The sequence below is a fragment of the Vicugna pacos genome, chromosome 9, assembly GCF_048564905.1.
Source record: "Vicugna pacos chromosome 9, VicPac4, whole genome shotgun sequence".
NCBI classification, from domain to species: domain Eukaryota; kingdom Metazoa; phylum Chordata; class Mammalia; order Artiodactyla; family Camelidae; genus Vicugna; species Vicugna pacos.
This window is the reverse complement of record NC_132995.1, coordinates 57,240,528-57,267,258: the sequence shown is the minus strand read 5'-3', so window position 1 is coordinate 57,267,258 and position 26,731 is coordinate 57,240,528. Positions and strand designations below refer to the sequence as shown.

At 44.0% G+C, this 26,731-nt stretch overlaps 1 long non-coding RNA gene and 1 pseudogene across 1 annotated transcript in view; one reads left to right on the top strand and one right to left on the bottom strand.

The window, feature by feature from the left end:
* Window positions 1-10,565, bottom strand: part of LOC140698239 (uncharacterized) — a 102,563-nt gene extending 91,998 nt beyond the window's left edge. The window contains exon 1 of the long non-coding RNA XR_012075875.1: window positions 10,465-10,565. This is a non-coding gene — a long non-coding RNA (uncharacterized lncRNA). The remainder of the gene's footprint in view (window positions 1-10,464) is intronic.
* A 6,765-nt stretch (window positions 10,566-17,330) lies between these two features.
* Window positions 17,331-17,428, top strand: LOC116281862 (U6 spliceosomal RNA; annotated as a pseudogene).
* Window positions 17,429-26,731: the final 9,303 nt, after the last annotated feature.

Here is a 26,731-nt window from a genome sequence, read left to right as displayed (position 1 = left end):
AAGTAAAAAATGGATGCATATTCGAGGGAGAGCAACTCAGAAGGCAAGTGATTAGGAAATTGCTTCTGAGAGATAGGAGTGAAGGAACGGTAACTTTCTGGAAAACTTCCTGGGAAATGAGAGCAATCCTACAAATGTTTACATGTTGGAATGCTGTCATATTAGACAGTGATCGGATGTGTTCTGTGTGACTCTAAGATGTAAAACCAGGGTTAGTTAGAGGGAGATAGATCTTTTCTCATGATATAAAAGAGTAACTTGCTAAAAATAAGCCAGAATTAGAATGGCTGCATTGGGAGGTAATGTGCTCCCTGTTTCTGGAAGTCCTCAAGTCGAGGCCGGAGGGCCACTTGCCAAGGATGTGAAGGGTGGGATTCCCAGAGGATCTCAATGTCCCATCTGCTGGTGGGTCAGCGTTTTGAGAAACGGAGGCCAAGGTGAGGGAGGGGGAAGCCACCTGCTGAGGGACAGGCTCAGCCAAGAACCTTGCCTGTGAGCCAGGATTCAGGAAGGCAAGGGCCTGTAAGGAGAAGGGCCACCTCCCAGCAAGGGCCATCCCTCTGCCCCATGGGGACATTTCCTAGCACAGTGAAAACCGCACAAAGGGAAATCTGGAGCATAAAGGTTCACCCTGAGCAGCACAGGCCCCTGACCGGCCTTCCTGCTCTTCACCGTCTTCTCAGACAGTCTCACGGGGGGGGGGGGGGGGGGGGGGGGCCAAGAATGTGGCACTCTCAATTCCCCAGGGGTCTTTTCTATTCCCTTTCCTCGGTTCAAATTCCATTCTTCACTCTGATTGGCTGACAATTACCTCATTGTTCCCTCTCTTGTTAGAAAATCACATCTGCCCTCCGCGCACCCTCCTTTCCCAATTCCTCTTACTCCCAAATGACAGAGAGGATTTCCCCGGCTGTGTGTTCCTCCCCTCGAGTTCATAGCTCCCCATTGTCCTGGACCTGGTGTCCCGGGGCTCAGCCAGCTCTGTCCTGACTTCATTAGCCATGCAGATTTATGCAGCACTTCGCTCCGTCCTCCCCTGCTTCCCTGTTACACTAGAATCCACCATTTCCCTTCTCTCCACTCTGCTTTCAGCAGATCTGACTCCAAACTGCCTCAGACCCTCTCTCCCACCTTGGTGGGGCATGCTGGGTGGGGGAAACCACAGGACAGTCCTGTGGACAGAGCTGGCTGAGGGGACCCGCAAGCCTGAGAGACCGAGCTAGGAGTAGAAGAGGAAGAATGAGCCAGCCCCACCAGCAGAGGCTAAAAATAGACCTGGCTGCTGTCAAATTTTCGCAAGATTAGGACCCTCTTCCTCTCTCTCCACTCCTGCCGTCACTCCAAAACAGCCCAACTGCAAATCACACAGCCCTGTGAGGCTTCTCTTCCCAACAAGGCCACTCAGAATGTTCGTCTTTATGTGATTTTGACAGACACAAGGAGGAGGGGGAGGAGGGGGCCCACAGTGCTCTGTTCTCCTCCCTTACCGGCCCTGAGGGACGGCCTCGGCCCCACCAGCAGGATCAACAGCTTTGGGATAATTTACAGCCTGAGACCTCAGAAGGCTGGCACCAAGCCAAGGCCATAAACCTTGTTCAAAGTGCTGTGTGATAGTTTACAGTGAAGAGCAGATGCCACTTCCTGACCCTGGGCCTGCCCCTTCAGTGCAGAGCACCCCTGCCTGCGGCTCTTCTCAGAAGTTTGCAGGCATGGGGAGCTGAATCACAGATGGTGAGCAGACATGGTTTCTGTGTCCTGGGTCTCCACACACCTGGTCTCCATTCAACCAGGTCCTTACACACCCAGGTCCTTGCATGCCCAGGACCTCACATACCCGTGTCCTCACTCGCCCAGATTTGTGCACACACTAGTGCTTGCACACCTGGGCCCTCACATGCCCAGGTCCTTGCAGGCATGGGTCTCTTCATGCTGAGCTGTTGGGCATGAACACAGAGGACAGGGCCACAGAGTAAGCATGTCAAGCCATATCCAAGGTGGGCCATCAGGAAGGGTACACTGGGGAAATGGCATACAAATGAACTTCCAGAGAAGTGGGAAAGGGCGGTAAACTGAGTGGGGATGGGCAAGGAGAGGGCAGGTGTTTGTGGTGGTGCACAGACTGACTGCTTGCCAGGGTCACAGAAGTGTAAGTGCCTGGCCAGCATTTGTCTAAACAAAAATGTCACCTTTCTATTTAACAACAAGTCGTGAAACCCAGTCTAACCCCCTTTGACTACAGGAAACTTGTTTTCCCCTATGCTTCCCCTCATATATTCCTGAGAACCCTCCTGGAAGTTCTTCCCTGGTTGGCACAGCAGTCCCTCAAGCTGGGTGCAGGCCTCTCCCTCGATTCCCTATTGTGACAGCAATACCAGACTGATAACACTTAACCAGACTCCACCCAAAGCTGAGGCCAAGGGCATCAGTGCACCCACAAAACTAATATAGATGCCCACGCTAGGTGTAGGGGATCACAGAACCCAGAGGTAGTCTTACTGGACATCCCTCTGCCCTCCTTTCCAACCTGCTTCACTCAGGAAGAAGCCAACCTTTCTCTTCCCACATCTGAGCTTTGAAATCACAGTGCACCTCGAGCCTCTTACCCCTCACCCTTCACAAGGCCCTCGGCTCTACCTCTTAAGGCTCAGGGAAAGGAGACAGCTGCTCTGCTCGTCCCACTCCAGCCCCATTTCTTGCCTCAGACATTGTCTTTCCCCAGGATGGCTGACAGACAATGGGATGGTTGACTCCTTTAGGACCGAGGGGATGACTCAGCCAACAATCTGGCTTCTGAGTTCCTCCATTTGTTCGCCTCCAACAACGTTTTCCTTCACTCCACTTCAGCCACTGATTCCTGCAGCTACCTCGGACCTTGTCATCACCAAGAACTGCACCAGCCCTGAAATTTCCCTTTCAAATATCCCAACTCTGTCATAAAAAGACTCGGAGTAAACTTAAGTGTGTATTACTGTGTGAAAGAAGCCCATGTGAAAAAGCTACATACTGCATGATCCAAACTATATGACAATCCAGAAAAGGCAAAACCAAGAAGACAGTAAAAAGATCAGCTGTAAAAAGATCAGATTCATCAATGGCGACAAATGTACCGTCTGGTGGGGAATGTTGACAGCGGGGGAGGTTATGTATATGTGGGGGCAGAGAGTATATGGGAACTCTCTGTCTTTTAACCGAACTGTGCTGTGGATCTAAAACTGCTCTTAGAAATGACATAAATAAAAAAAATTTCAACTAACTTCCTGTCCTTCCAGTCCACCTGCTCTAGTACCCTCTTGGCTACAATTCTCCAGTGACACCGAGACACATTGCATCTCACTTTTCAACAGCCCCTCCTGTCTTCACATCTCTCCTCATCCAGCTTAGATCCCAGGGCCCATCCTGATAAACACTCCCTTGAAATCCTCTCCATTCCCTTCCCTCCTGACAACACCCTCACTCTGACCAAAACTCTATGATTGCTTCTCTCCACATGTGCCCAAGCCACTAAATGTCTCTAGAGAAGAACTGACACCAGGCTGACTGTGCACTTAGCATTTATGACCACACCCAGACCTGGGGTGTTCAAAGCCACCCAGCATGACTACCATTTTCCACCGTCTGGGGTGACTACCTCATATCTTCTTGCTCTTGCCTTGGACTTTTCACATTTCCTGCCACTGCACCTTCTCAGCAGATAAACTCACCTCATACTTCATTGAGAAGACAGAAGCTTTCGGATGGGAATGCTCTCATCCTCCCATCACCACATCTAGCACCCTACCTGCCTTCCCACCAGCCTCGCTTCTTCAGGCCAGTTAGGTGGGTGGAAGTATCCTTCCTCTCATCAGCCAGTCCCTTGGCTTGAGGTCCAGACCCCACTCCTCTTCTCCCCTTCTCCTGCAGAGATTCCCCAGTATCTCCTGGGTTATCAAGTTCTCCCTCCACTGAGCCATTTGCAGCACACTTTTGTTTCTCTCATCTTTAAAGAGGAAAAGACACATGACAAGATGCTCAGTATCAAAAGCCATCAGGGAAATGCCAATCAAAACCACAATGACATCACAATGACATACTGCTTCACACCTACTAGGTTGGCTGTAATCAGAAAGAAGGATCATAAGTGTGGGAGAGGATGTGGAGAAATTGGAACTCTCCCACGCTTCTGGTGGGAATGTTGCAGCCACTTTGGAAAACATTCTGGCAGTTTAAAAAAAAAAAAAGCTAAATGTAGAGCTGCCTCATGACCCAGAAATTCTGCTCCTAGATATATACCCAAGTGAAATGAAAACAAATGTTCACACAAAAACCTGTATATGTTTCATAGCAGCATCCTTCATGAGACCCAAAAAGTGCAAACAACTCAATTGTCCATCAAAACTGCCAACACACGCTACAAGACAGATGAACCTTGAAAATTATGCTAAGTGAAAGAAGCCAGCCACGAAAGGCCACATATTATATGGTTCCATTTATATGAAATGTCCAAATAGGCAAATCTATAGAGATTTTTTTAAAAAGTAGATTAGTAGTTGCCTAGGGGTGAAGGAGTTGGGGAAAATTGGAAGCGACTGCTGCTGGGAATGGGGTTTTTTGAGGGGATCATAAGAAACTTCTACAACTGATTGTGGTGATGGTTGCACAACTCTGTGAAAATATTAAAACCCACAGAATTGTGTGCTTTAAATGAGTGAATTGTATGGTATGTTAATTATATCCCAATAAAGCTGTTATTTTAAGAAAAAGAAAATCTCCTTTGAACCCTCATTGCCTTTCATTTACTGACTCATTCATTGCTCCCTTCAGAGCAAGATTTTTGGAAGAATTGTTTTTATCCACTATCTCTACTTTCTCACCTCCTTTCATCATTTATCATCATTATCATCGTTATTATTATTTATTATTGTTGTTGCTATAAAATTGCTATTTATTTATTTCGGAGCTGCAGGTGCAAGAAGTTGAGTTATGCCTGCTGCTCAACTTACGAGTATCATCTTCACTGTGAACAAGGCCCCTCTGTGTTTTATTTTGTTCTCTTCCCTTTGTTACTGATCCCAGTTCTCCTCCATCATATGCACACACACACTCAAACCTGTTTTGCCCAAGTACCTAAATTTGTGTTACTTAAAAAAAAAAAATGGTACTGTTTTGTGTTTGTGTGTTTTTAACATATGCAGACAACACGGAGCTCTACCATTCTCACTAGAGACTCTGAGTGCACTGGTGAGAGTGTGGGCTGGAATCCCAGCTCTGCCACTCACTCCCCAGGTGACTCTATGTAAGTTACTTAACCGTTGGTGCTTCCATCCTATGATTCCAAAATGAAGACTCATTCAATAAAGATTCACAAGTACTTACTGAGGGACTGCATGTGCCAGGCACTGTTCTAGGTACAAAATTCCTGCCTTCATGAAGCTTATATCTAGAATTGCTGTGAGGAGGAAGTAAATTAGAACATTGAAATCCTATTTACATCATGTTTTTTGGTTTTAACTTAGCATCATATTTTAAAATATCTGTGTATTGTATGTGTCTCCAGCTTTCTTGGCAGTGTCCTGAGGTTTGCTTTCCCCACATTTTACCCACTTATTCTCTAAAAACAGAAATCTGAGTTGTATAAGAAGACTCAGACAAGATTATTTAGAAAAGAAAAGCAGAAGTTGGCATGCGAAGAGGTACTAAGGAGTCAGCCTTTAAAAGAACTGGTTCTTCAAATAAAAACCACAGGAGGTATCTAAAGGGAAAGGTACAGTGTGAGCGATGTTACCAAGTTCTCATTCTCCTGTTCATGGTGGGAAAAGACCATTTGTTCTTTTCGTATGATTTTCCTATCCATGAAGGTGATCACCAGCCTTCAGACATCAGCACTGACAAAGTCAGGGGTAGAGCTGTTTCCTTTAGTCAGTCAGTAGCAAATGGGATATGCTTATGGCTTCCGTTTATTTTGGAGAACAGAACTAGACAGGCAAACCTGACATTTGCCACAGTTGTTGTTATTGCTGTTTGTCTCAGCGTGCAAAACGTCCCATCCTGAGATAGTGGGAGGTGACGCACACTGTCCTAACTGCATGAGAACAAAGCAGTTTTGCTTCCACAGTTGCTTCCAAATTCTTGCCACAATACTACTAGGTACATCCTCACGCGTGGCCTCATAGACCTGTGCGTGAATTCTATGCAAAATGACTCAGGAGTGAGAACATGGGGGCAGAGAGTAAAATATATCGTAAGCAATACATTTAAATAGTACACAAATATATGTATAAACTATCCAGTAATCAGTTGTAAAGGAACATACAGGTGGCAGGACAAATATACCAGAATATATTACATTAAACAGAACAAGCGTTTCAATTAAGAAAATGAAGATAGTCAGGCTTAATAAAGTATTTTAGATACACTGCCTAAACTTAAGGCTACAGAAAGTTTGGATGGAAAAAGATGAAAAAAAATATGCTATGTAAAAACTAATTTAAAAAAAAGTTAGTATTACTAAGTTAAAATTACACAGTGTGAGTGTTACAGCAAAAAGCATTACTAGCTACAAAGTGGTACTCTTTAGAATGATAAAAGATTCAATCTACCAGGAAGATATAAAATTTTAAGCTTGCATGCAGCTACAAAATAGCCTCAAAATGTGTAAAGTAAAAATTGACATATATAAAAGAAAAAATAGACATATTCACAATGATAGTTGAAAAAGTTAATACACCCTATCTCAGTATTGATAGAAAAAGAAGATTTTTTAAAAATAGAGAGGGCTTAGAATATATGAAAAAACAGTATCAACAAAACTGACCTAATTAACATATATAGAGCATTGCACCCAACATCTGCAGAATACACATTCTTTTTAATTGCACATGAAGCATTTAGAAAAAGTGATTATATGTTTGGCCATAAGACAAATCTCAACAAGTTTCAATGAACTGAAATATCGCAGCAAGTGTTCTCTAGTCACAACCAACTTAACTAAGTCAATAATGAAAATAAAGCTAGAAAAATTCCCCAATGTTTGAAAATTAAGCAATTTGATTCTAAATAACCTATGGATAAAAGATGAAACCACAATGAAAATTATAAAGTATTTTGAACTAAATAATAATAATAATACACTTCAAAATTTGTTGGGCAAAGCTAACACCATTCTTAGAAGGACATTTGTAATTCTTAACGCATATATTAGAAAAGAGGAAATGTTAACACTCATCCCAAGAAAGTAGAAAAAGATCCAGCCAACTGAACCCAAGGAAAGAAAAGCAAACAATAATAAATGTAGGAGCAGAAATTCTTGAAATACAAGACAAATATGCAATAGAGATGGTCAATATAATCAAAGGTCAGTTCTTTGAAAAGATTAACAAAATTGTTAGACCACTAGCAAGACTGATTTTTAAAAAAGAGAGAGAAGACATATGTAAACAATGTCAGGAATGAAAAAGGTGACATAACTATTGGGAGGGAGCCAGGGAGAAATACCCTGACTTCACTCTCCACCTTTCTCTGAACTCCTGTAGAAGAACCCGAAAGAATTTAAGATAAATTATTAGATAATAAGAAGATATTATGAACAACTTTATGCCAATAAATTTGAAAATTTTGATGAAATAATTAAATTCCCAGAAAAATACAGTCTACCAAAAGAAAGAAAAATTCCACTAATTGCAAATTATTGCAGAAATTGAATGCATAATTGAAAATCTTCCCAAAGAAAACTTCAGGCCCAGATAATTTCACCAGCAAATTCTACCAAGCATTGAAGGAAGAAGAAAAAAAATAAGTTAACATTATACAAATTCAGAGAACAGAAAACCAGGGAATAATCCCTAAATCATTTTGTAAGACTAACATAATTTTGATTCTAATGTTTGGCTAGCTCATAACAAGAAAGGAAAATATTAAGCTTATCTCACTTATGAACACAGATGTAAAAATCCCAAACAAAATATTAGCAAACCAAGTCCAGCAAAGTATAAAAGAGGTATCACATCATGACCAAGTTTGGTTTATTTGGGAATGCAAATTGGTTTAACATTCAAAAATTAATAAATGTAATTAACAGAGGAAATAGGAAAAGCCATATGATTATCTCGATTAAATTCAGCATATGCTTGTAATTTTTTTTTTTTAAAGCCAATCACTAGATGCACTCCACACCACATTCAGGCTTTAGTAAGTTGTAAGGGGACAAAATGACTATCCCCTGGAAGGTCGATTCAAGTTCACGCTATACTTTTAGACCACCTAGTGGCTACCATAAAAACATGTCATACACTAAATCCTGTCACCCTGCTACCCACAGAAACAGGGCCCCTGGAGCATGACTGTATGGAAACCATAAACACATTCTGTTCCAGCCACCCTGATCTAGGAAGTGAGCCTCTTCCAAAGGATGAAAAGGAATGGTTCATAGACAGGAGCACTTCTATGAGAAAAGGGGAAAAGGCTGGTGGGGTACACAGTAATCACCCAGACCCAAGCCATAGAAACAAGAAGCCTACACCCAGGGACTTCTACCCAAAAGGTGGAGCTGCTAGCCCTCACCCACGTCTTAGAGCTCAGGACAGGTAAGATCTTAAATGTTAATACAGATTCCCCACGTGCATATGCCATGCTACATGCATATGGGGCTATTTGGAAGGAAAGAGGTGTGCTTACTGGGGAGAATAACCAGGTGAAACATGGTTCAAGCATATTGAAGCTCTTAGAAGCAGTACAGCTTCCCAAAAAAGGTGGGAGTGAGTCATTGTAAGGGTCACCAAAAGGAAGATGTCGAGATAATAAAGGGAAACAACAAGGTAGACACAACTGCCTAGAACCAGTAACTTGGCACCTATCCCTCATACCGCAAAGGCCAGATCCATCCAATGATTCCCCCAACAACACAGAGGAAGAATTAGTCAAAGCCCGAAAATGGGGCTTCAGGAGGGATCTAGGAGGCCATGGGGGGCTAGTTAATGAACACAGGCAATACTTTTTCCACAAACTGCAGCTTGTTAAGCCATCAAGGAGACTCATCAAGGAGCTCACCATGGGAGGGAAGCCCTACATAACTGGTTAGTTGATGTCATGGTAACTTCTAGTGTGAAAAGTATAATCAGTTGAATAGGTGAGACATGCCCCATCTTTACAATGAACGGCCCCAACACCAGGCCCCTGAGAAGCCCCCAGATAAGGCCCATTCGGACCAGAAGGGCATATCCTGGAGAACACTGGCAGATTGATTTCACTGTCATGCTGAGAGTACCAGGCAATTTCAGGTATCTCTTGGTGCTTAGTAGACACATTTTCTGGGTGGATAGAAGCATTCCCTGCTAGAACTGAAACAGCAGCTTAAGTGGCTAAGATATTACTAAGCGAAATAATCCCCAGGTTGGGGCTCCCAGGATCCAATAAAGCATAATGGTCCAGCATTTGTGTCTCAAGTGGCAAAGGGGTAAGGAGTGCCCTGGACGTAAAATGGACCTTGCACTCAGCCTTGAGACCCCAACCAAAGGGAAAAGTAGAGAGATCGAATCAGACCTTGAAACAGGCCTTAGCCAAGCTATGTCAGGAAACTCAAGACAACTGGATGAAGTTGCTTCCAATTGCCCTGCACCACATGCAGTTAGCCCCAAGGGAGGTGTTAAAGTGAAGCGCATTTGAATTCCTGTATGGTAGACCCATTCCCCAAGCCAGACATCTGAATCCCCTTGAAATGGAATGATTCAAGTGTGCCCTCCCGGGAGGAGAAACCATGAAGGTGCTCACAGTACGGAAACCAGGTGCTGCCCGCACCCACCGACCTGGCCTTCCACCCCTTCCAGCCAGGAGCCCGGGTGGACCTAAAAATCTGGAAAACCCACAGCCGGCAAGATCAGCTCACTCCTAAGGGGAACTGATCTCACTTGATGATTCCAACCTCCCATTCGGCCCTGAAGTTGCAAGGGACCTCCCTGTGGGCATGTCACACTCAAGTGAAGAGGGCCGCCGAGCCCCAACCTCCAGAGAGACAACTGGGGCAAAGAACAGACCCCTCCCTGCCCCCGACTAATCGTGTGAACCTCTCTCTGAGCTGAATCTTTTCTTCCCCCAAAACAGCAAAAGTGTGACCAGGGCTACTCAGGCCGTGGCAGTGAGCCTCCACACCAGGGCACGCTTGTGCCTACAGACCAAAGCCCTACACACCTTTGTTTTTCACCTTTGTCTCCAAAAGTTTAGAAGGATGGTGGCCGCTCAGGGATATGAACAGTCAGGGCTGAGGCCTGGACAACCAAACGCCTCTAAAGGCAGCCGGGCAAAGTCCTGCTCTTCTCTCCGGGGGTTACGGCAATGCCCCACATCAGCAGGAAGTGGTTACAGAAGTCGAACCTGCTCCCCTCAGCGCCCCTCAAATGAGGAGCAGGACAAAAGGCAGAGGAATGGTTTGTTCACTGGCAAAGCCCATTAACAATTCCCGGGAATAAAAATAGAATGTGGATAATAAAGTCTAACCTTTTTTCCTTTGTGCTCAGTCTAGCTTCACTTGCTCAAAGAGTGCCCGTACAGAGGCCTTGCACGGGCCCCTGAGCCCAGAGCTCCCCGCGCACAGTGGCCGCGACGACGCCTCAACTCGGCGCCGTGTGCAAAAGCCCCGCCCACGACACTGCAATTCAAGATGGCGGCGGCTGGCCGTGTGCAGAGGCACCGCGCTGCGCACTGCGGTCTGGAGCGGGAGCAGCACGCCTGCGCCGCCCGCGAGAGCGCCGCCCCTCCCCCATCCCTATGAAGCAGCTCTGCCCCCGACCTCTTGGGGAGAGCATGGACACTAGCGTACCTGAGCTCACACCTCTCCATCCTCTGATCAAAGACCAAAGCTTTGCTTTGCCTCTGAACCAAACTCAGTCTTATTCTATTGCCCCGAACCACACCGGGCAAGGGGGCCCTACTAGATCCGGGTGGCAACAGTATACGGAATGCTAATGCACCAGAAAGGAATGAAACACAGCAACAGACATCAACATGGATCAATCATGAGTTAAAAGAGCCAATCAAAGAAGGATACGCAGACTATGAATCAATTTAAGTTCAAAAACAGGCAAAACTTAGAAAATGGTCTTTAGAGTTACACACATGTCAAAACTATAAAGACAAGCATTGGAATGATACAAAATCATTCCCAGCAGTCTCTGGGAAAGAGAGGAGCTGTGATTGGAAGGCAGCACGGTACTTGATCTTGAAATCAGTGTTCTATTCTGACGCTGATTGATTACATAAATGTTCATTTTATAATTATTCTTTAAATGGAATCTATCTAGCCTCGAATCAGGCTCTGAGGAACACTGCCCTAAAGCCCCCATTTGAATCCATCAAAACCTTAGAATTCTGTACCAGTACTTTGCCCGCGTCTGGGTCTCCCATTCCTAGAGAGTGAATGGGACGTATACTGTCTAAACTGTCTCCAGCTCAGAATGAAGGCAGGCTGGCCAGGCCCTCCCAACCATCGTCTGAGTCTCTCCTGAGCAACTGTGGAGGCAAAATACACACCCACACCTCCCCAAAGACAAGTTATAATATAGAAATAGTGCATGGAGTGCAAATCCACACTTAGGGAAGAAATATTTTCCTCCCAGAAACTCAATTAGTAAAGATGTAACTTTTCCCACAAAAAAAAGAAAAATATTTTTCATTATTATGTAATGCTGTTTAGCTCCTGAGAGCCAGGCTTTCAAACCTGTCATTCTAGAAAAGGGTTGTTGTTTTACATTTGCATAACCAAAGGTTCTTGAGGGGTATTTTTTCCCCAGAACAATGAAGCAGTCTGCCTCAAAATCAACCCAAGGCAGAAAACCACTTCCAACCTTCAAATGAAAGGAAATGTGCTGTTACTTCTGTACAGAAGTCTCTGAGATTTTTTTCTTTCTTTTCTCTGTCCCCTTTCTTCCTTTAAATCAGCAGTAACTTCCTTCTTCACACCAGAGTCACTTCCATTTATGGATACTCTTGCCCTGTTAGAAAGTTCTTTCTTTATTGAAGTATTTCTCACTGGGAGCTTTCAGTCGGTTGGTTCTGTTTCCGCCCCTTGGGGCCAGAGTGTAAATCTAATCCCTCTTCAACATGACAGTCTTTCAAATAGGTTAAGACAGTTACCACATCTTCCTGGAATTTTCTTTTCTCTGAGTCCCTTGGCTATCTCCCAAATGGCAGTTTTGAACCCCTTCTCCATCCTGGCTGATGTGTTCTTAGGCTCCACTTTGTCTCTCCCCAGTACAGAGAGGGGAGCCCAGACTTGAGGTTAAGATCCAGTGACAGAGGAGGAAAAACTGTTTTTCTTCTACCTACCTTATATTCATTGTCTTGGGCTCTGCAAATCAGACTGACAAAAGACAGTTTAACAAGAGAAAAACAGATGTTTATTCATATGTGCGTTGCAAGAACATGTGGGAGTGCTCACTAATAAGTAATTCAAAGGTGTAGCTAGAACTTGGGTTTATATAGCATCTCAACAAAAAAACAAGCTTTTTTTTAAACACCTTTTTATGGTGTGATTCCTGTACAGTAAACTACACATATTTCAGATGTACAATTTGATGAATTTTGATAGGTGGCTACACCCATGAAACCACCACCACAATCAAGATAGCTAACATTTCCATCACTCTCCAAGAGGTGCAAATTTCGAATTCCCAGTTTATCTCTTCCCAGCTCCTTTACCCCCTGGTAACCATAAGTTAAGAACAACAAGCTTTTAGAGAAGTAATGAGGAAAAGGACTGAGCTTCCAGGGGTGGGAAACTGTTGGAAGGCAAACCCGCAGGGAAAGTAATGGTACATAAGGGCTGGTATTAGCAGAGGTTGTTAGGCAGATTCCTTTGGTGCTGGTCTCTGGGCTGATAAGGACCTCCAGTTATCTCTGGTGATTAACTTCTGCCTCTCCAAGTAGGGAGGGATGGTGGGGTGGCGGAGTTGGGAGAACCTTTTCAAATTTATGCTCTGTTTTTGGGGCAAACACGGGGAGAGCAGAGAGTTTTTCTTCTATCTGCTTCTTCTCAATTGCCTTTGGCTCAAAATAATCCTTATGCCAAGGTAGCATATTCTGCTCCCCTTCAGTCATAAGATGACCAGCCTAGCCTGCAGTAAGGTTATCAACCCCACTTTCTAGATAGTATATGCCTATTATTGCCATGGTTTTAAGGATAATAATGTGCACAGGATCAGAAGCAATTTTTGACTCATGCCAAGCGTAGGGACTGGAGGAGGAAAAGAGTAGGAAATTAGTTTGTCTTTTAAAAAGCGAAAGCTATTACAACCGTTTTTGTGAAATGTTTATTATTGATGCCTGGTTGTCAAGCAGCACAATAACAGCTGATGTCAAAACCTGAAGGGCTGCCAAACAGATGAGGGATTTGTCAGATTACATTTACCATGCGTTGAATTTGACAACAGCAGTTAACTCTAGATAAGTGGCCTCAGTCTTCATATTGTGGAGCTCATTTTATTAGTAACAGATAAAGCCTCAAGGCTCAGTGATTTAACACAATAAGAGTTTATTTCTTGTCTCTTTTTATCCAATGTGAGTTTCCTGCATGGGTGGCTCTCTCTTAAGCTGGATTCAGGGATCCAGCTTCCTTCTCTGCCATTGTCGACAGGCTGTTCCCAAGAGTGCCTTGGGGATGGGAGACTGCAGGGAGGGCAGCCAATTTCATCCCAACCAGCCAGCGTGGGGAATGTGGGGCCAACTGACGTCCTTCGGAGTCCAGCGACCCCCATTTCTGGGCTCTCGGATGCCTGCCTGTGATCCCTCAACAGATAAAGTACATGCTTTACTGGGCGAGTTTCCCCTGACAAACTAATAGCCCCAGGTAAAGCCTAATCTCACAACAGCTCGGGCTGGTTTGTTCAGCCCATGTTACCAGAGTCATAAACCCCACCGCCCTTCACAGATCCTAGACGTCTTACCTCATCTACAACCAATCAGAGATTTGTGCATAAGCCGATCAGGCACCTTGTGACCCTACCTTATAAAAGACCCCAACAACTGGCCCTCGATGCTCACACAGCACCTCTTGTCTGTGTGGTCCACTGTTGCCTTTAGCAGCATACCCTAATAAACTCCTATTCTCATACTTTATCTCTGGCAAATTCTTTTACTAACCCACGAGTCACCATGTCACCAGTCCACAGCCACCACCTTGTCCCACAACAGGGAAGAACATGGATGGTGACCCATGGGAGGACTTCGGGGCCAAGTGTGGGAGTGGAGGGCATCACTTCTGCCTTTAACCTCTTGCCCAAAACTCAGTGGCAGGGCCAACTTAACCATGGGGAGGCTACAAAGAGTCTACATATGCGCCTAAAAAGAAGAATTTATTTCTTGTCTCTCAGAAATCCAATGTGGGGATTCCTGTATGGGTGGCAGATAACATTTGTTATCAACCGACTGAAACATTATTATTGTGAAAATTGTTTTAACCTCATGGGCCCCTGAGAGGGTCTCAGGGACCCCCAGACCGTACTTTGAGATCCCTGCCCTAGAACATCAGATAACTCTTAGGTGGGCTGATTTCACTGCATTAGGGTATAATACTAAAAGGCCACGTAGTCACCTTTGCCTTCCTAAACATTTCATATTTAGGGTTAAAATGCCCTTCTTCAGCCTTCCCCAGGCTCAGTTCTAAGAGACTTAGCTAACTGCCTCCCCTCCACATTAGGGGCCCCTGCAGCTGGCAGAGACATCTCAGTCCTTGATTATCTCAGGGCTGTGCTCCTGTCCGTGGCCTATGGCCTCTTCCCACCTGTCCCTTTCAGCTCAGACCATGTATGGCCCTCCTGGGGCTAATCTCAGCAGCTGGTCCGTGCTGAGTCCATTCCCACCTCTCCTTGAAAATGGCCAAAAGAGGAACAGTCATGCTCCCCTCTGACTCCCAAGAGGTGCTCCCTGCTACACCCCTTAGACCAGGGTCCCTTCTCCTGGGCTTTCCTGATGGGCACTGCCCTCCTGCTCAGAGGGGGCTGATCCCCTTCCTCCCCACTCAGTCGCCCATGCAACCCTCTCTCCGCGCCTCATGCCCCCCAGCAGGAAGATCTGCAGGCTCCAAGGCACTTCTGACTCAGATCCTGTCCCTCCAACTCCTTCTGGTTTGGGATAAAGATGGGAGCACACCTTATAGCTCCTGCATTATTGCTGGACCTTCCAGAACTCTCTCCCTCTCCCCTCTGGCCCATGTGCTTTCTCTAGGTTTACATCTGCGGGGTGGGGACCCTGGACAGAAGCCTGCTCTGCTGGTGTGCACTTCCAGCCCCTCAGCCTCACCTGAGATGCTGCCCTTTGAACCCCGAAGTCAGGGATCAGGCACTTTTTCACACGTCTTATCCTTGCCTGACAGCTCCCGCCCGAGGCAAATCGCAGCCTCACTGTCTCAGTGTACAAATGCCAGTGGTGGCGGAAGAGAAAAACAGAACATGGCAGTTAATGTCTTAAGTTATTAGTCTGCTGTGTAACTAACTTGCGTGCAAATGGGTTAAGTGGTTTCTGGGCAAAACGATGCTTAGAGGCACTTTTGAGAGAGAGAAGGACTTATTCCAAAGACATGGCTTTAAAGCAGGCACTGTGAGGTTGTTTGCACCAGCTTCTTCGGGGAGAAGACGAGGGGAGAAGCGGTGACTCTGAAGATGCCCTGTGTGTGGACAGGAGACGCACTCAGCACCCTCCAGGCCAGTTTTATCTGGAAAGTTCTTTACCAGTCCCAGCTCCTGCCCTCAGCTCCCCATTTTGCTGAAGTTCAAGCAAGCCTTCGTCCTCCATTCCTTTGTCCTGTTCTTCTTTAGTCTTGACAGGGCACGGTGTTGGGTAGAGGAAACCCAGGTCACAGGAAACGCCGAGAATGACACAACCAGCAGCACTCTGCCCTCATTCACCCACCAGGGCTTGGGCCCAAGGCTGGCAGGAGTACCAGGTCATGTTTTGTCATGATATCCAGATTCCTGAACACTGGTCAAGACCCACTTCCTGACAAAGACTCTCTCAACTCTCTTCTCAACTGGGTCCTGACCTTGGGCTTCCATGTCCATCTCTGCACTGTCCAATCTTTTGTTTTGTTTTGTGGGAGGAGGTAATTAGGTTTATTTATTATTATTATTTATTTAATGGAGGTACTGATGATCAAACCCATGACCTCATGGATGCTAATCACGTGCTCTACCACTGAGCTATATCCTCCCCCTGGCACTGGCTAATTTTAGCAAGAATCCTACTAAATCAGCTTAGCAAGAACCCCCACCCTCAGTATGTGATCATTCTCAATACCTGATTGGGTTCCTCCTCCCCTCCACCCCCCAGGGGATGTCCAAGCACCCTGGCCTGCCTTCAGCAAGAATCCTGGCAGGTCAGTTTAACCTGAATCCTCCTTTACCCTGATGTTCCCCCATGGCAGTTTTCCATCCACTGACTCCCATCCTGCTCTTTGGCCATAAATCTCCACTTTTCTTTGTTGTATTCAGAGTTGAGCCCAATCTCTCTTTCCTACAGCAAAAGCCCATTGCGACTATCACAACAGTCCCCTTGAATAAAGTCTGCCTTACCATGCTTTCATAAATGTCATAAATAATTTTTCCTTTAACAGAATAATACTTTTTCTTTAATATCTTATATCAAGAGCTCACCTGCAGGAAGGCTGAAGCCTAGAAGGCTTCTAAAGACTCCCAGGGAAGGTGTAGATGAGCTCAAGGTAAATCCTCTCGGAGGCAGCAAGCCAATGATGCTTCTCCTCCTGGAGTCTTGGGTGGTTTGTTGTGTCCATTGGGAGCACACTGGCTCTGCCTTCCCAGCTCCTGGGAGAGAGGCTTGACCCTGGGGAGAGGCTGGGAGGTCACAAAGGCTGGAGGGAGGATGAATTCAAAACAGGTACAGAGTCACCCATGTGGACGTGACTGCTGTGTGGCCCACACAGAAGCAAACGCCAAGACAGCAGGACAGTACACCGCAACACTGCAGTGCCACACGCCCTTCCCACTTGTGCCACCAAATGAAGGTGCGTGTGTAAAATTTGATACAACTGACAGTATGTTCTAAAACAGCAATGATATGTGAGAAGGAATGTGGAGCTGAGCAGGCAGTGGGATGTAGCATGGAATTGAGTACAATTTGCTGCAAAAAGAGGCAGAGGACAGGGTGGTGATGGAGACAGTTTTCCTTTGGCTAGAACAATAGCGAGTGTTTCCTCCTGAGGATAAGAGGGTCCAGCCAGGGCAATAGGGTTGTACTCAAATAGAGATCCAAGGTTAAAGGACATCTGAAAGACCAGGGGGTTGACAGCAGATATAACTGAATTGTTTCTTACGTACCAGTGAAACCCTAGTATTTAAAAGCATGCCAGGATGCCACTGGGGCATCACAGATGTGAAAACATTGGAATGATACAGAGATTATCATGGCCCCTGCACCAGATAACTTGAACCTTCATGAAGCTTTCCATATTTGGGGGCACTTTTCTGTATGATTGAAGAGTTTCTAATAAATACATGATATTTCTCAGTTTTCCCAAAACAACCAGCAAAGTGGTTTGAAAAAAAAAGACTGAAAATAAGTAACTCAAAATGTAAACGGTGGTAATTCCAAGTTGTGAGACTACAGATGATTGTTCTTTTCTTTATTAGATTTTAAAATTTTCTAAAAATAAAATGGAAAGGCATAAGCATAATAAAAGAAGCTCAAACAAGCTGATTGAAATCCTAGGGTTTCATAGGTGCAATTTTATTTAATCCTCTGAACATCTCTATGGGACACAGGTTATTTTTTTTCATTTTCAGATGGGGAAACTGAAACTAAAACTGTTAAATAATGTCTTCAAGGTCCCACAGCTAGTATGTGAGTGGATCTGGAATTGAACCCCGATCTTTTGGTCCTAGAGTCCATGTTCCCCCTTCCACTTCTCACTGTCTCTCAAGAACAGTATACTCTTCTGATGGCTAAACCAACAGGATACTTTAGGAAGAAAGCCAATGGTCCTCTCCTGCTGTCACCCAGAATGAGTGACTGAGCTGCAATGCCTGGAAGCGACCAGGAAAGAGTGCTAGTCCATCAGCTAGGAGACAGGTGACTCAGGAGACATAACGTCTACTGAGGAGTGACCACGGCTTGCACAAGGACTCGAAGGATCCTCGGATCAGAACTTAGAAGTAGGCTTCTTTAAAAAAAAATCACCTCTGCAGAATACCCATAATTCATAGATCTTGTTGACTCAAGAAAAACGCACAACCTAAAGGTTGCAAGTTACGTTTTATTCAGGGACCTTACTGAGGACTATGGACTGGGAGACAACCTCTCAGACAGCTCTGAGGAACCGTTCCAAAGAGGTGAGGGAGGAGCTAGGATATATAGGGTATTTGCTGAAAACAAAACAAAAACAAAATGTAGTTGAATGTGAGAAGCTTACTGCTAATCAAAAAACAGACATCTCAATTTTAGTCCTTTTCAATGTATGGAAAGAGGCAAGAGTCTGTGCTCATTGAAATTAGTCCTTTGATATGCATCTTAGCTATGTGGGGTTTCAGTGTCCTGCTTTCCTCCAACCTAAATTCCCCTCAAGATGCATCGTTGTGGGGTGGCTGCAGTGGCTGATGTCTCGATGGCGGCAACATCCTTGGTTTACTGAAATGGCAGGTGACAATCTTTGACCACAGCCTATGCTCAGTCTTGACTTGTCACCTGTGTAGGAAAAGCCTTCTAGGCCCTTATTCCAGTCTATTGTGGAACTACAAATTACCCCAAAACTTGGCACCGTAAAACAATCATATCATTTTACTTAAAAGAGCATTGCTGGACACTTTTCACTCAGGGTCTTTCTTGTGGTTACAGTCAGATGTTAGCTGGAGCTGCAGTATCTGAAGGCTCTGCTGGGCTGAACGTGCAAATGGCTCATTCACGTGAGTGGTGGTTAATGTTGACTGCATGGACTGTCCATTAGGAAGCCCACACATGGCCTCTCTAGCTGGGCCAACTCAGGGTGGTTGGACTTCTTACCTGATGTCTAGCTTCCCCCAGGACAAGCACCCCGAAAGAACCAGGCTGGAGCTGCAAGGCCTTCTCTGATCTAGCCTCAGAAGTCATGCAGCACCACTCCCATGGCATTCTATTGGCTACAAGTGAATACGAGACAGACTAGACTCAAGGGGAGGGGAATTAGGCTCCACCTCCTGATGGAGGTGTGATACAGTCATGTTACAAAGAAGCATATAGGGTGAGAGAGGTTGTCTTAGCCAACTCAGAAAAATAAAGTCTGCCTCAGTCACTCAGTCCAATGCTTCCCATTCTTTGTCACTTCATAGCACACACAGAAAGTATTAATATGTGTGTGGGTCATGACACAGCAGTTGGGAAGTTCTGATGGGCTCGCTGCGATAAACAAAGCTTCCTTTCCTTATTTTATGGCTAGCATGCATTTGAGAACCAGATTTCCCACAGGCTTCAGAGTAATGTTTGAGCCAACAGAAAAGAAACTCCCCAGCTCTAATCCTTCTGGGCTATTGGTTTCTCTGCTATGAGAGTTTTTGTGTCCAAAATCTTTGAGATAGTTTTCCGTTTTATCTTCCATAAACACTTAAGGAGAAAACATGCATTCTTTGTGCGTTGGATCTGTTTAAAATATATGCTGCCAATCTAAAAGAATAACTGAATCGGGTACTTCAAGGATGTTAAAATTCATGAGTTTATAGTGGTTTCAAAACAACAATGACAACAATAGAAATCATTCTGGCAATCTTTGGAGGTTTCCAGGGCACTTAGTCATTCAGAAAACTGGATAACAAAGGGGAAGGACAAAGCGCTTTTCCTGCCTTCCCTGTATGAACCACATTTCATGACATGTCAGTTACCATTGTACGGGCTCCCGACCCACGCTTCCTAGCTCTGTGTTGGGATACTGGTACTGGACCCTGTGAGTATTTCTCCTACTGCTGCCTGGAGTAGTGTTAAGCTTTTGTCAGTAGAAGAAGCTGGAAGGACATTGCAGGAAGAAGGAGTTTCTCTTTCTGGCTCCAGTGTGCTCTCCTGTTTGTGGAGGACACCCCAGTGAGTTTCAGCAGTGCCCTGGTCGATGGCTCCCTGTGGGGCTTTGTGGGCATCCCAGTGGTCAGTTCTTGCTTGTCAGCCTTGGCCTAATGTACTTCCGTGAATTCCTCGCTATCCAGAGGGCTACAGCCACACTGTCTCCATCTTCTGGGGTGGGAAGACCTTCTTCCAATTTGTCACTCCCTTGGGTGCTCTGACTCAGCTCTGGAGGTATGGCTTTTCCCTGGAGCTGCTATTCCTGTATTCTTTAGAGTTTCTTAATCCTTACTGGTTAATCCTCTATTACATTTAATAATCTCTTATATTAACATCTTTCTGTCCAAATCTCTGTGTGTTTTCTGTCTCCTGTCTGGACCTTGACTGAGTCACATGGTAATCAAATAGTTGATGTGGGACAGTTCTTTTATACATAAGAAGACTGGCTAAGAAATGTGTAAGGAATGACAGAATTAGAATATTACACGGTGAAAAAACCAGATCTAGGCAATGATCATCAGTGATGCTCAACCACTTTGTAAGGCTGATGGGGAACCTAATAATGAATGGATCAGGCTGATTTTTACCTGAATCCAGAGGTGGAGTTACCCTGAGCTGATATAGTGTAAGCTTCAGCCCTAATCACTTATCCAGCTCTCTTCCAAGACCTAGAACCTAATTTTATATTTGTAATTTAGCTTTCTCCCTCTTAAAGAAAGTTCCTCAAATTGGAAAGTTTATTCTCCATGTACCTGGATCACAGCATGAACCTGCTGTTCAACCTTAAGATCACAAAAACAGAGATAACCAAACATGACACACCTGCTGTGTTGGATGGAAAAGGAAACAGCGCCATCCAAGAAACACTTCTGCCAAATTTTAGTCTCAAACTGATCAAGCCTCCGGATATAATCACTAGTTTATATAAACCACTGGGGATAGAAGAACATGTGAAAGACACCATGAGCATACAACAGCCAAATCCAAAATATGGGAGATTTTGTAGGACAAATTACCCAGTTTTTTCAACAAATAAATTGCAAGTAAAAAAAGTGGGGGGTGTGACAGGGAGGGAGAGTATCATATATATTTAAAAAGACTTGAGAAATGTCACCAAAAGTGATGTGTGTACCTTGTTTGGATCCCAATTCAGGTAAAATAACTGTTTATGAGATCATCAGAATTTTTCTACTGATTGAATAGTAGATGGTATTAAGGAATTACTGTTAATTTCTTCTAGGTATGATAATGGCATTATGGATTATTTTTTAAAGAGTTCTTAGATATATGTATTCAAGTATTTTTGAATGAAGTGATATAAACTCTTGTACTGTTTTTAAAAATAATCTAGCAGAGAGGGATAGTGGAGGTTATGAAGTGCCAATGGTCTTACGTTGATAAATGGTAAAGCTAGGTGATGGGTTCATGGAGGCTGATTTTGTATATATGTATTATTTTCAAACACATTTCAGTGTCCGTTTAAAAATGTCACCATAAAAAGTTGAATGAAGTAAAACATATGTTACTACAGGTGATATATTACCTACGTATTAATAATAAGCAAACTCATATGATATATTGCAGTTCATAGAGCACTTTTCATACATAATTCAACATAATCCTAACCTCAAGCCTACAAGGTAAGTTTTATTATCCTCTGTTCATGGGGAAGAGTTTCGGAGTGGTTAAGTCAGCGGCTCAGAGGCCTGGCGCTAGCAGAAGGCACAAAGCCGTTCAGATCCAAGTCCTTGCTTTCTAAATCCCAGGCTCCACCCGGTGAGGCGGAAGAAAAGCTGAATCATCCTGGTTAAGTCATTTAACTTCTCAGCCTTAGAAAAATGGGAACAACGCTACTGAACCTGCCTTTTTCTTACTTGTTGCGAAATTCAAGTCTGATAATTTCTAGAAAAAAAATGCTTTGTTAATTATAAAGTGCCTTATAAACTTAGGTTGTCATACTGACTAGCTTTCTATCAGGGCCTCTATAAAAATGGGAGCAAGTGGTGAGTTCTAGGGGCTGGTCTTGAGCAATGCAAAGCTTGCTCTTGGCCACTTCTATCTCCCCTTCCTGTGGACCTCCTCGCATTCCAAAATCCATCCCTTACATCAGTATTAACTGACAGTGGTGCAGATGTTTTTTTGGTGGTGCACTTGAATGCTTGCCACCATCCCTGGTGTACTTTGTTGTTTTGTAACTTGTGGGACCCGAGGCTCCATCCTCAACAGCTGTTTATAACTGAAAGTTATATGGCTTGTTTTTAGGCTAGTAAAACAAGTATGAAAATGCATGGTATTTTCTGCTGTTGTCTAGAATTCTCTATTAGATTATTTACACTAAGTCATTGGGACCCATGAATTTTCATCAAGCAACGCTGGAAAAGAAATGAGACACTTTGGAATCTCCAGGGGGAAAAGAAACGAAGTGCTACAGTTAAAATGGCTGACGTTAAATAATAAGAACAACTACAGAAATAAAACACAAAAATAAACCTCTTTGGGGACACGGTGTAGACATCTAAACAGCAATGTCAGATGGCTGCACGCAAACAATCACTTCAAAACATCTTGTTCTGAAATGCACGTTTAATGATTGCAACGTAATTCTGACAGTGTATCATTTAAACACCAACAGAAGCACTTGAATATAACTATTTATTTTGTTTTAAATATATAAGATAAGCTATTTTATTTGTAACTGTTTTGTTTATATCAATAATTTTAGCCATAAATAACTTTGGAAGTCCCGTTACCTCTCGGTGTCTCAATTTTCTCAGCCGTAAGTTAGGAACAATAATTGTATCTGTTTCATGGGTCAAAAATCAGATGATCTTCTGTGTAAAAGTACATGGTGCCTTTCTCAGGACCTGACACAAAGCAGGTACTAAATGCTAGTGTCTCTTGGAATATAAGAACCTATTAAATTGTGCTTTCAAGTCTATAACTGCCATAGAGGCAGAGAAAGAGTTTTGTGGCCACCATGATCAGTGTGGTTGCTGAACACCCAAGGGACCGAAAACAGGAGGACATGTGACAAAACAGAGTCGAATGTCAATTTTAGAATTGTGGTGCAAAGTATATGGCTGTTCACTGTACATTTTTTTCAACTTTCCTGAATGTTTGAAAATTGTTCTAATAAAACGCTGGGAGATAAAGTTAAAAATAACATCTGGTGGCCCCTCTGAGCTGTCATGGCCATGAACAGCCTCAGCGGAGTAAATGGAAATGAACTGTCCAGATCTATAAACCCAGTGAATGGGCGATGGGGAAGTAGAAAAGAAGGTGTCGGGTGCATTGAGGGAGGCGGAGGAAGCAGCTCTTTCCTGATGGGTGGACACGGTGCTGGAATCCCAGCTCACAGAGGGTCTTGCTCATGCAGCCAGGAAAGTTTACATCACTTGGAACATCTGGGCAGGACTTCTCCTGCCAGACAAGCCGTGATCATTTCCAGTTCTGCTTCCAGCCTGCCTTGGGGGAACAGCATTACAAACAATGACTCTGCTTTCAAAATGGAAAATTTCAGTCCCAGGATTTCAACTGGGACTTCTGGACTTTGTGAAAGACACCACCCTCCTCGAGAGCTGTATTAAATGGTAAGATTTCAGAACTGCTGTCAAAGTGAGTCTCAAATGTCCTGGATATAGCATATACGTAACTACTGAGTATCGTGTGGGTGATTCATTGGAACTTTAAAGTCTTGTTTTGGTTTAATAGATCACTCAGGACATCAGTGAGGAGAACGCTGCAGTCTTGATGCCAAACACAGAGTAAGGGATTACTATCATGGCAGCAGTTCACAATAAACTGAGTTATGGTTCCCTTAAAATTTAGTCAAATGAGATTATCCGTATATATCTTAACGCTGGACAAAAGTTGAGACATTTTAAATTTTATTGAAGCAAATAAACATCTGTTGAGCACCTATAAGCTACCAAGAAGTAGAGTAAACGCTCCTTTTTTTTTTATAATACATGAATTGTGTAATTCCAGGGAAGTGTTATAGTCAGACCTCTGCAGGTACCTTTTCTTCCCCTGTACTTCTCTATGAGAATCATTGTGTAGCTGTCTTCATAGTCATCGAAGAAGTATCAAGTCAGGGAAAAGCTGAGACTCTATATTCAGTTGGTTAGGTGTTCTCATTATTCTCCAATTGTATTGTCTGAGTGATAATTTTTTTAATAGTTTTTGAAGTAATAGTACCAAATGGTTTGGAAAGATATAAACTGAAAAGTAAAATCCATCTCTATGCTATATCCCCAGTCTTGCTTCCCAGAGATCACCCTGATAACAGATTTTTACATACACATCTAGATGATTTTTATGCATACAGAAGTGCATCTATGACCCAGATGTTGGCTGTCTACCTCATCTGCACAGATGACTCTCGTTTGGTCCCATGCCATGCTTGACACAAACTCAATCCCCAATCAAGGAGCATGTATAAGAAATCCAATCACATCAAATATATTCTGATGTTTAAAGTATTATTAAAGATTGATGGGACTGGGGAGAAGGGTCACATTGCCTAGGATCAGCATCACTCTCTTAAACCAAACAGAACAGAACTATGTTCAACATGTCTCTCCTCCACAGTCTTGCCAGCCTATACTGGGCATTCTCCTCTTTGGGTCCCTGTTCACTATATCCTGCCAACACACACACACACACACACCACACACACACCACACACAGAGTCTCAGTAATTCCAGCCCAAGCCTGTTCCAAGGCCTCTGCATCCCCATTGCAACACTTACCTTCTCCCGAAGTCCCCAGCTGAGTTGTAAGGATGTAAGTTTTACTTAACCAATCCCTTTTTGATGGACATTTAGGTTGCTTCTAGTTTTCTCTGGCTGTGTTAACCAATGTGATCATTAATATCATTGAAGATAGGTCTTTGTATGCTTATGAGTTTGTTGCAAACTCTTAGAAGTGCAATGCCTGGGTCAAGAACATGTGCCTTCATAATCTGAATGTATTTTGACAAATTGCTCTTTAAAAAATGACCTGAACGTACACTGCCATAGTGTCTGGGAGCATCTGTTTCCCACACTTTGGCCAACACTGGGTATTGCGAAACTTTATCATCTTTACCGATCTAATGGCAAGGATAGTATCTCGTTATCATTTTAATCTGCATTTCTGTAATGATGTATGTATTTGCCATTGTATTTTTTTTCCCTTGGATGTCATCTAGGTATTGGTACCAGCAAATCCATCTCCTTCTTGAAAGGACCTTTTTTCTTTGCTTTCAGGATGCTTCTATCTTTTAATTCTTCAGCACCTCTTTCTTGCCCTTTGCTGGCTTTTGCTCCTTTGCCTACCCCTGGATGGTTGCTGTCCTCCAGGGTTCCAGCCTCACCTGCTTCCTTTTCATTGTATATGCCCCCCCATTGCAATTTCTTCACCTCATCCAATAATAGTTACCTTTTATTGACCACTTATTACATTCTAGATATTCTACTAGGCATTCTAAATGCTTATTATAACTCTATGAGGTCAGCATTATCATCCCCAAGTTTACAAATGAGGAAACTGAGGTCACAGATGAATTTGCTTAAGGTCATACATACATGCCATCAGTAAGTAATGGAGTTGGGATTTAATGCCAGGGTTGTTCCTCTCTAGTGCACAAGCTCTTTCTATCACTCACCTTGCTGTGTCCTCATTTACCATCTACAGGGAGAAAGTCCCAAATCTATAGTCTCACTCCAGGCCTTCCTCCTGGTCTCCAAATCCAAGTCTTCAATAGAAATCTCAACCTGGACATCAGCAGGAACCTCAAATGCAACATGGTCCCCCATGAACCTGCCCTTCCAGCCATCCCTCTCCATGGTGAATGGGGCCTTCCAGCCAATCAAGCAGCAAGTCCATAGAAACAGCTCAGACACCTGAACTTTTCTTTCCTTCCCTCTGCTGCCCCTTAGCTCAGGGCCTTGACGTTTCTTGCCCCAGTGTCACATAATTCCTATTCTCCCTGCCACCAGGCTCTGTGCATTCTAGTTTATCCCCCTAGAGGTAGCTTTTCCAATAAGCACAATAATCCATAAATGATGGTAATGCTTTTTATCTTATAAGGCTCTTATAAGGAATAAATGAGGAAATCTATGTAAAATGTGTAGCACATGCTAATTCCTCAATAAACATTAGGACTCCTATCTTCTTCCTAAAAAGTAAATTCTGGTACCATAAACTCTTGACCTGCATAATCAGGTCAAAAGGCCCAATGGGTTCCAAGGGCCTGACCTTCCACACCCTCCTCTGACCTCACACTTCTGCTCCTATCAACCAGCTTTCTTACTTTTCATGTCTCTGTGTGTTTGCATAGACTGTTCTGTCTGCTTGGAATCATCTTTCCTGCACTTACTCCACTGGTGAGCTCCTTTGATTCTTTAATGATGCCAGCCCTAAATTCCTTTGGTGGATTTCCTGGGCCCCTCTCTGCAGGGGTTATGTTTACTTCAAACATTGCATTGCAAGTCCTAGCTTACCTGCCTATCTCCCTGACAAGTTGACAACAAGGGCTGTTTCCTACCCATCTTCATGTCCTCAGTGTATGGGACACAGGAAATGCTTTAAAAAGGTGTGTGGAATTAACATGTGCCGTGTGTTAAGAAGCACCAGTCACACCCTCCTGTCTTCTGGATCTAGGGCACTGCACTGCCTCTAAGTCCCCACCCTGGGCATGACGCTAAGAAGCGTCACTTAAGCCCTCTGAAACCTCACGTTTAGACCTACGTAGCCA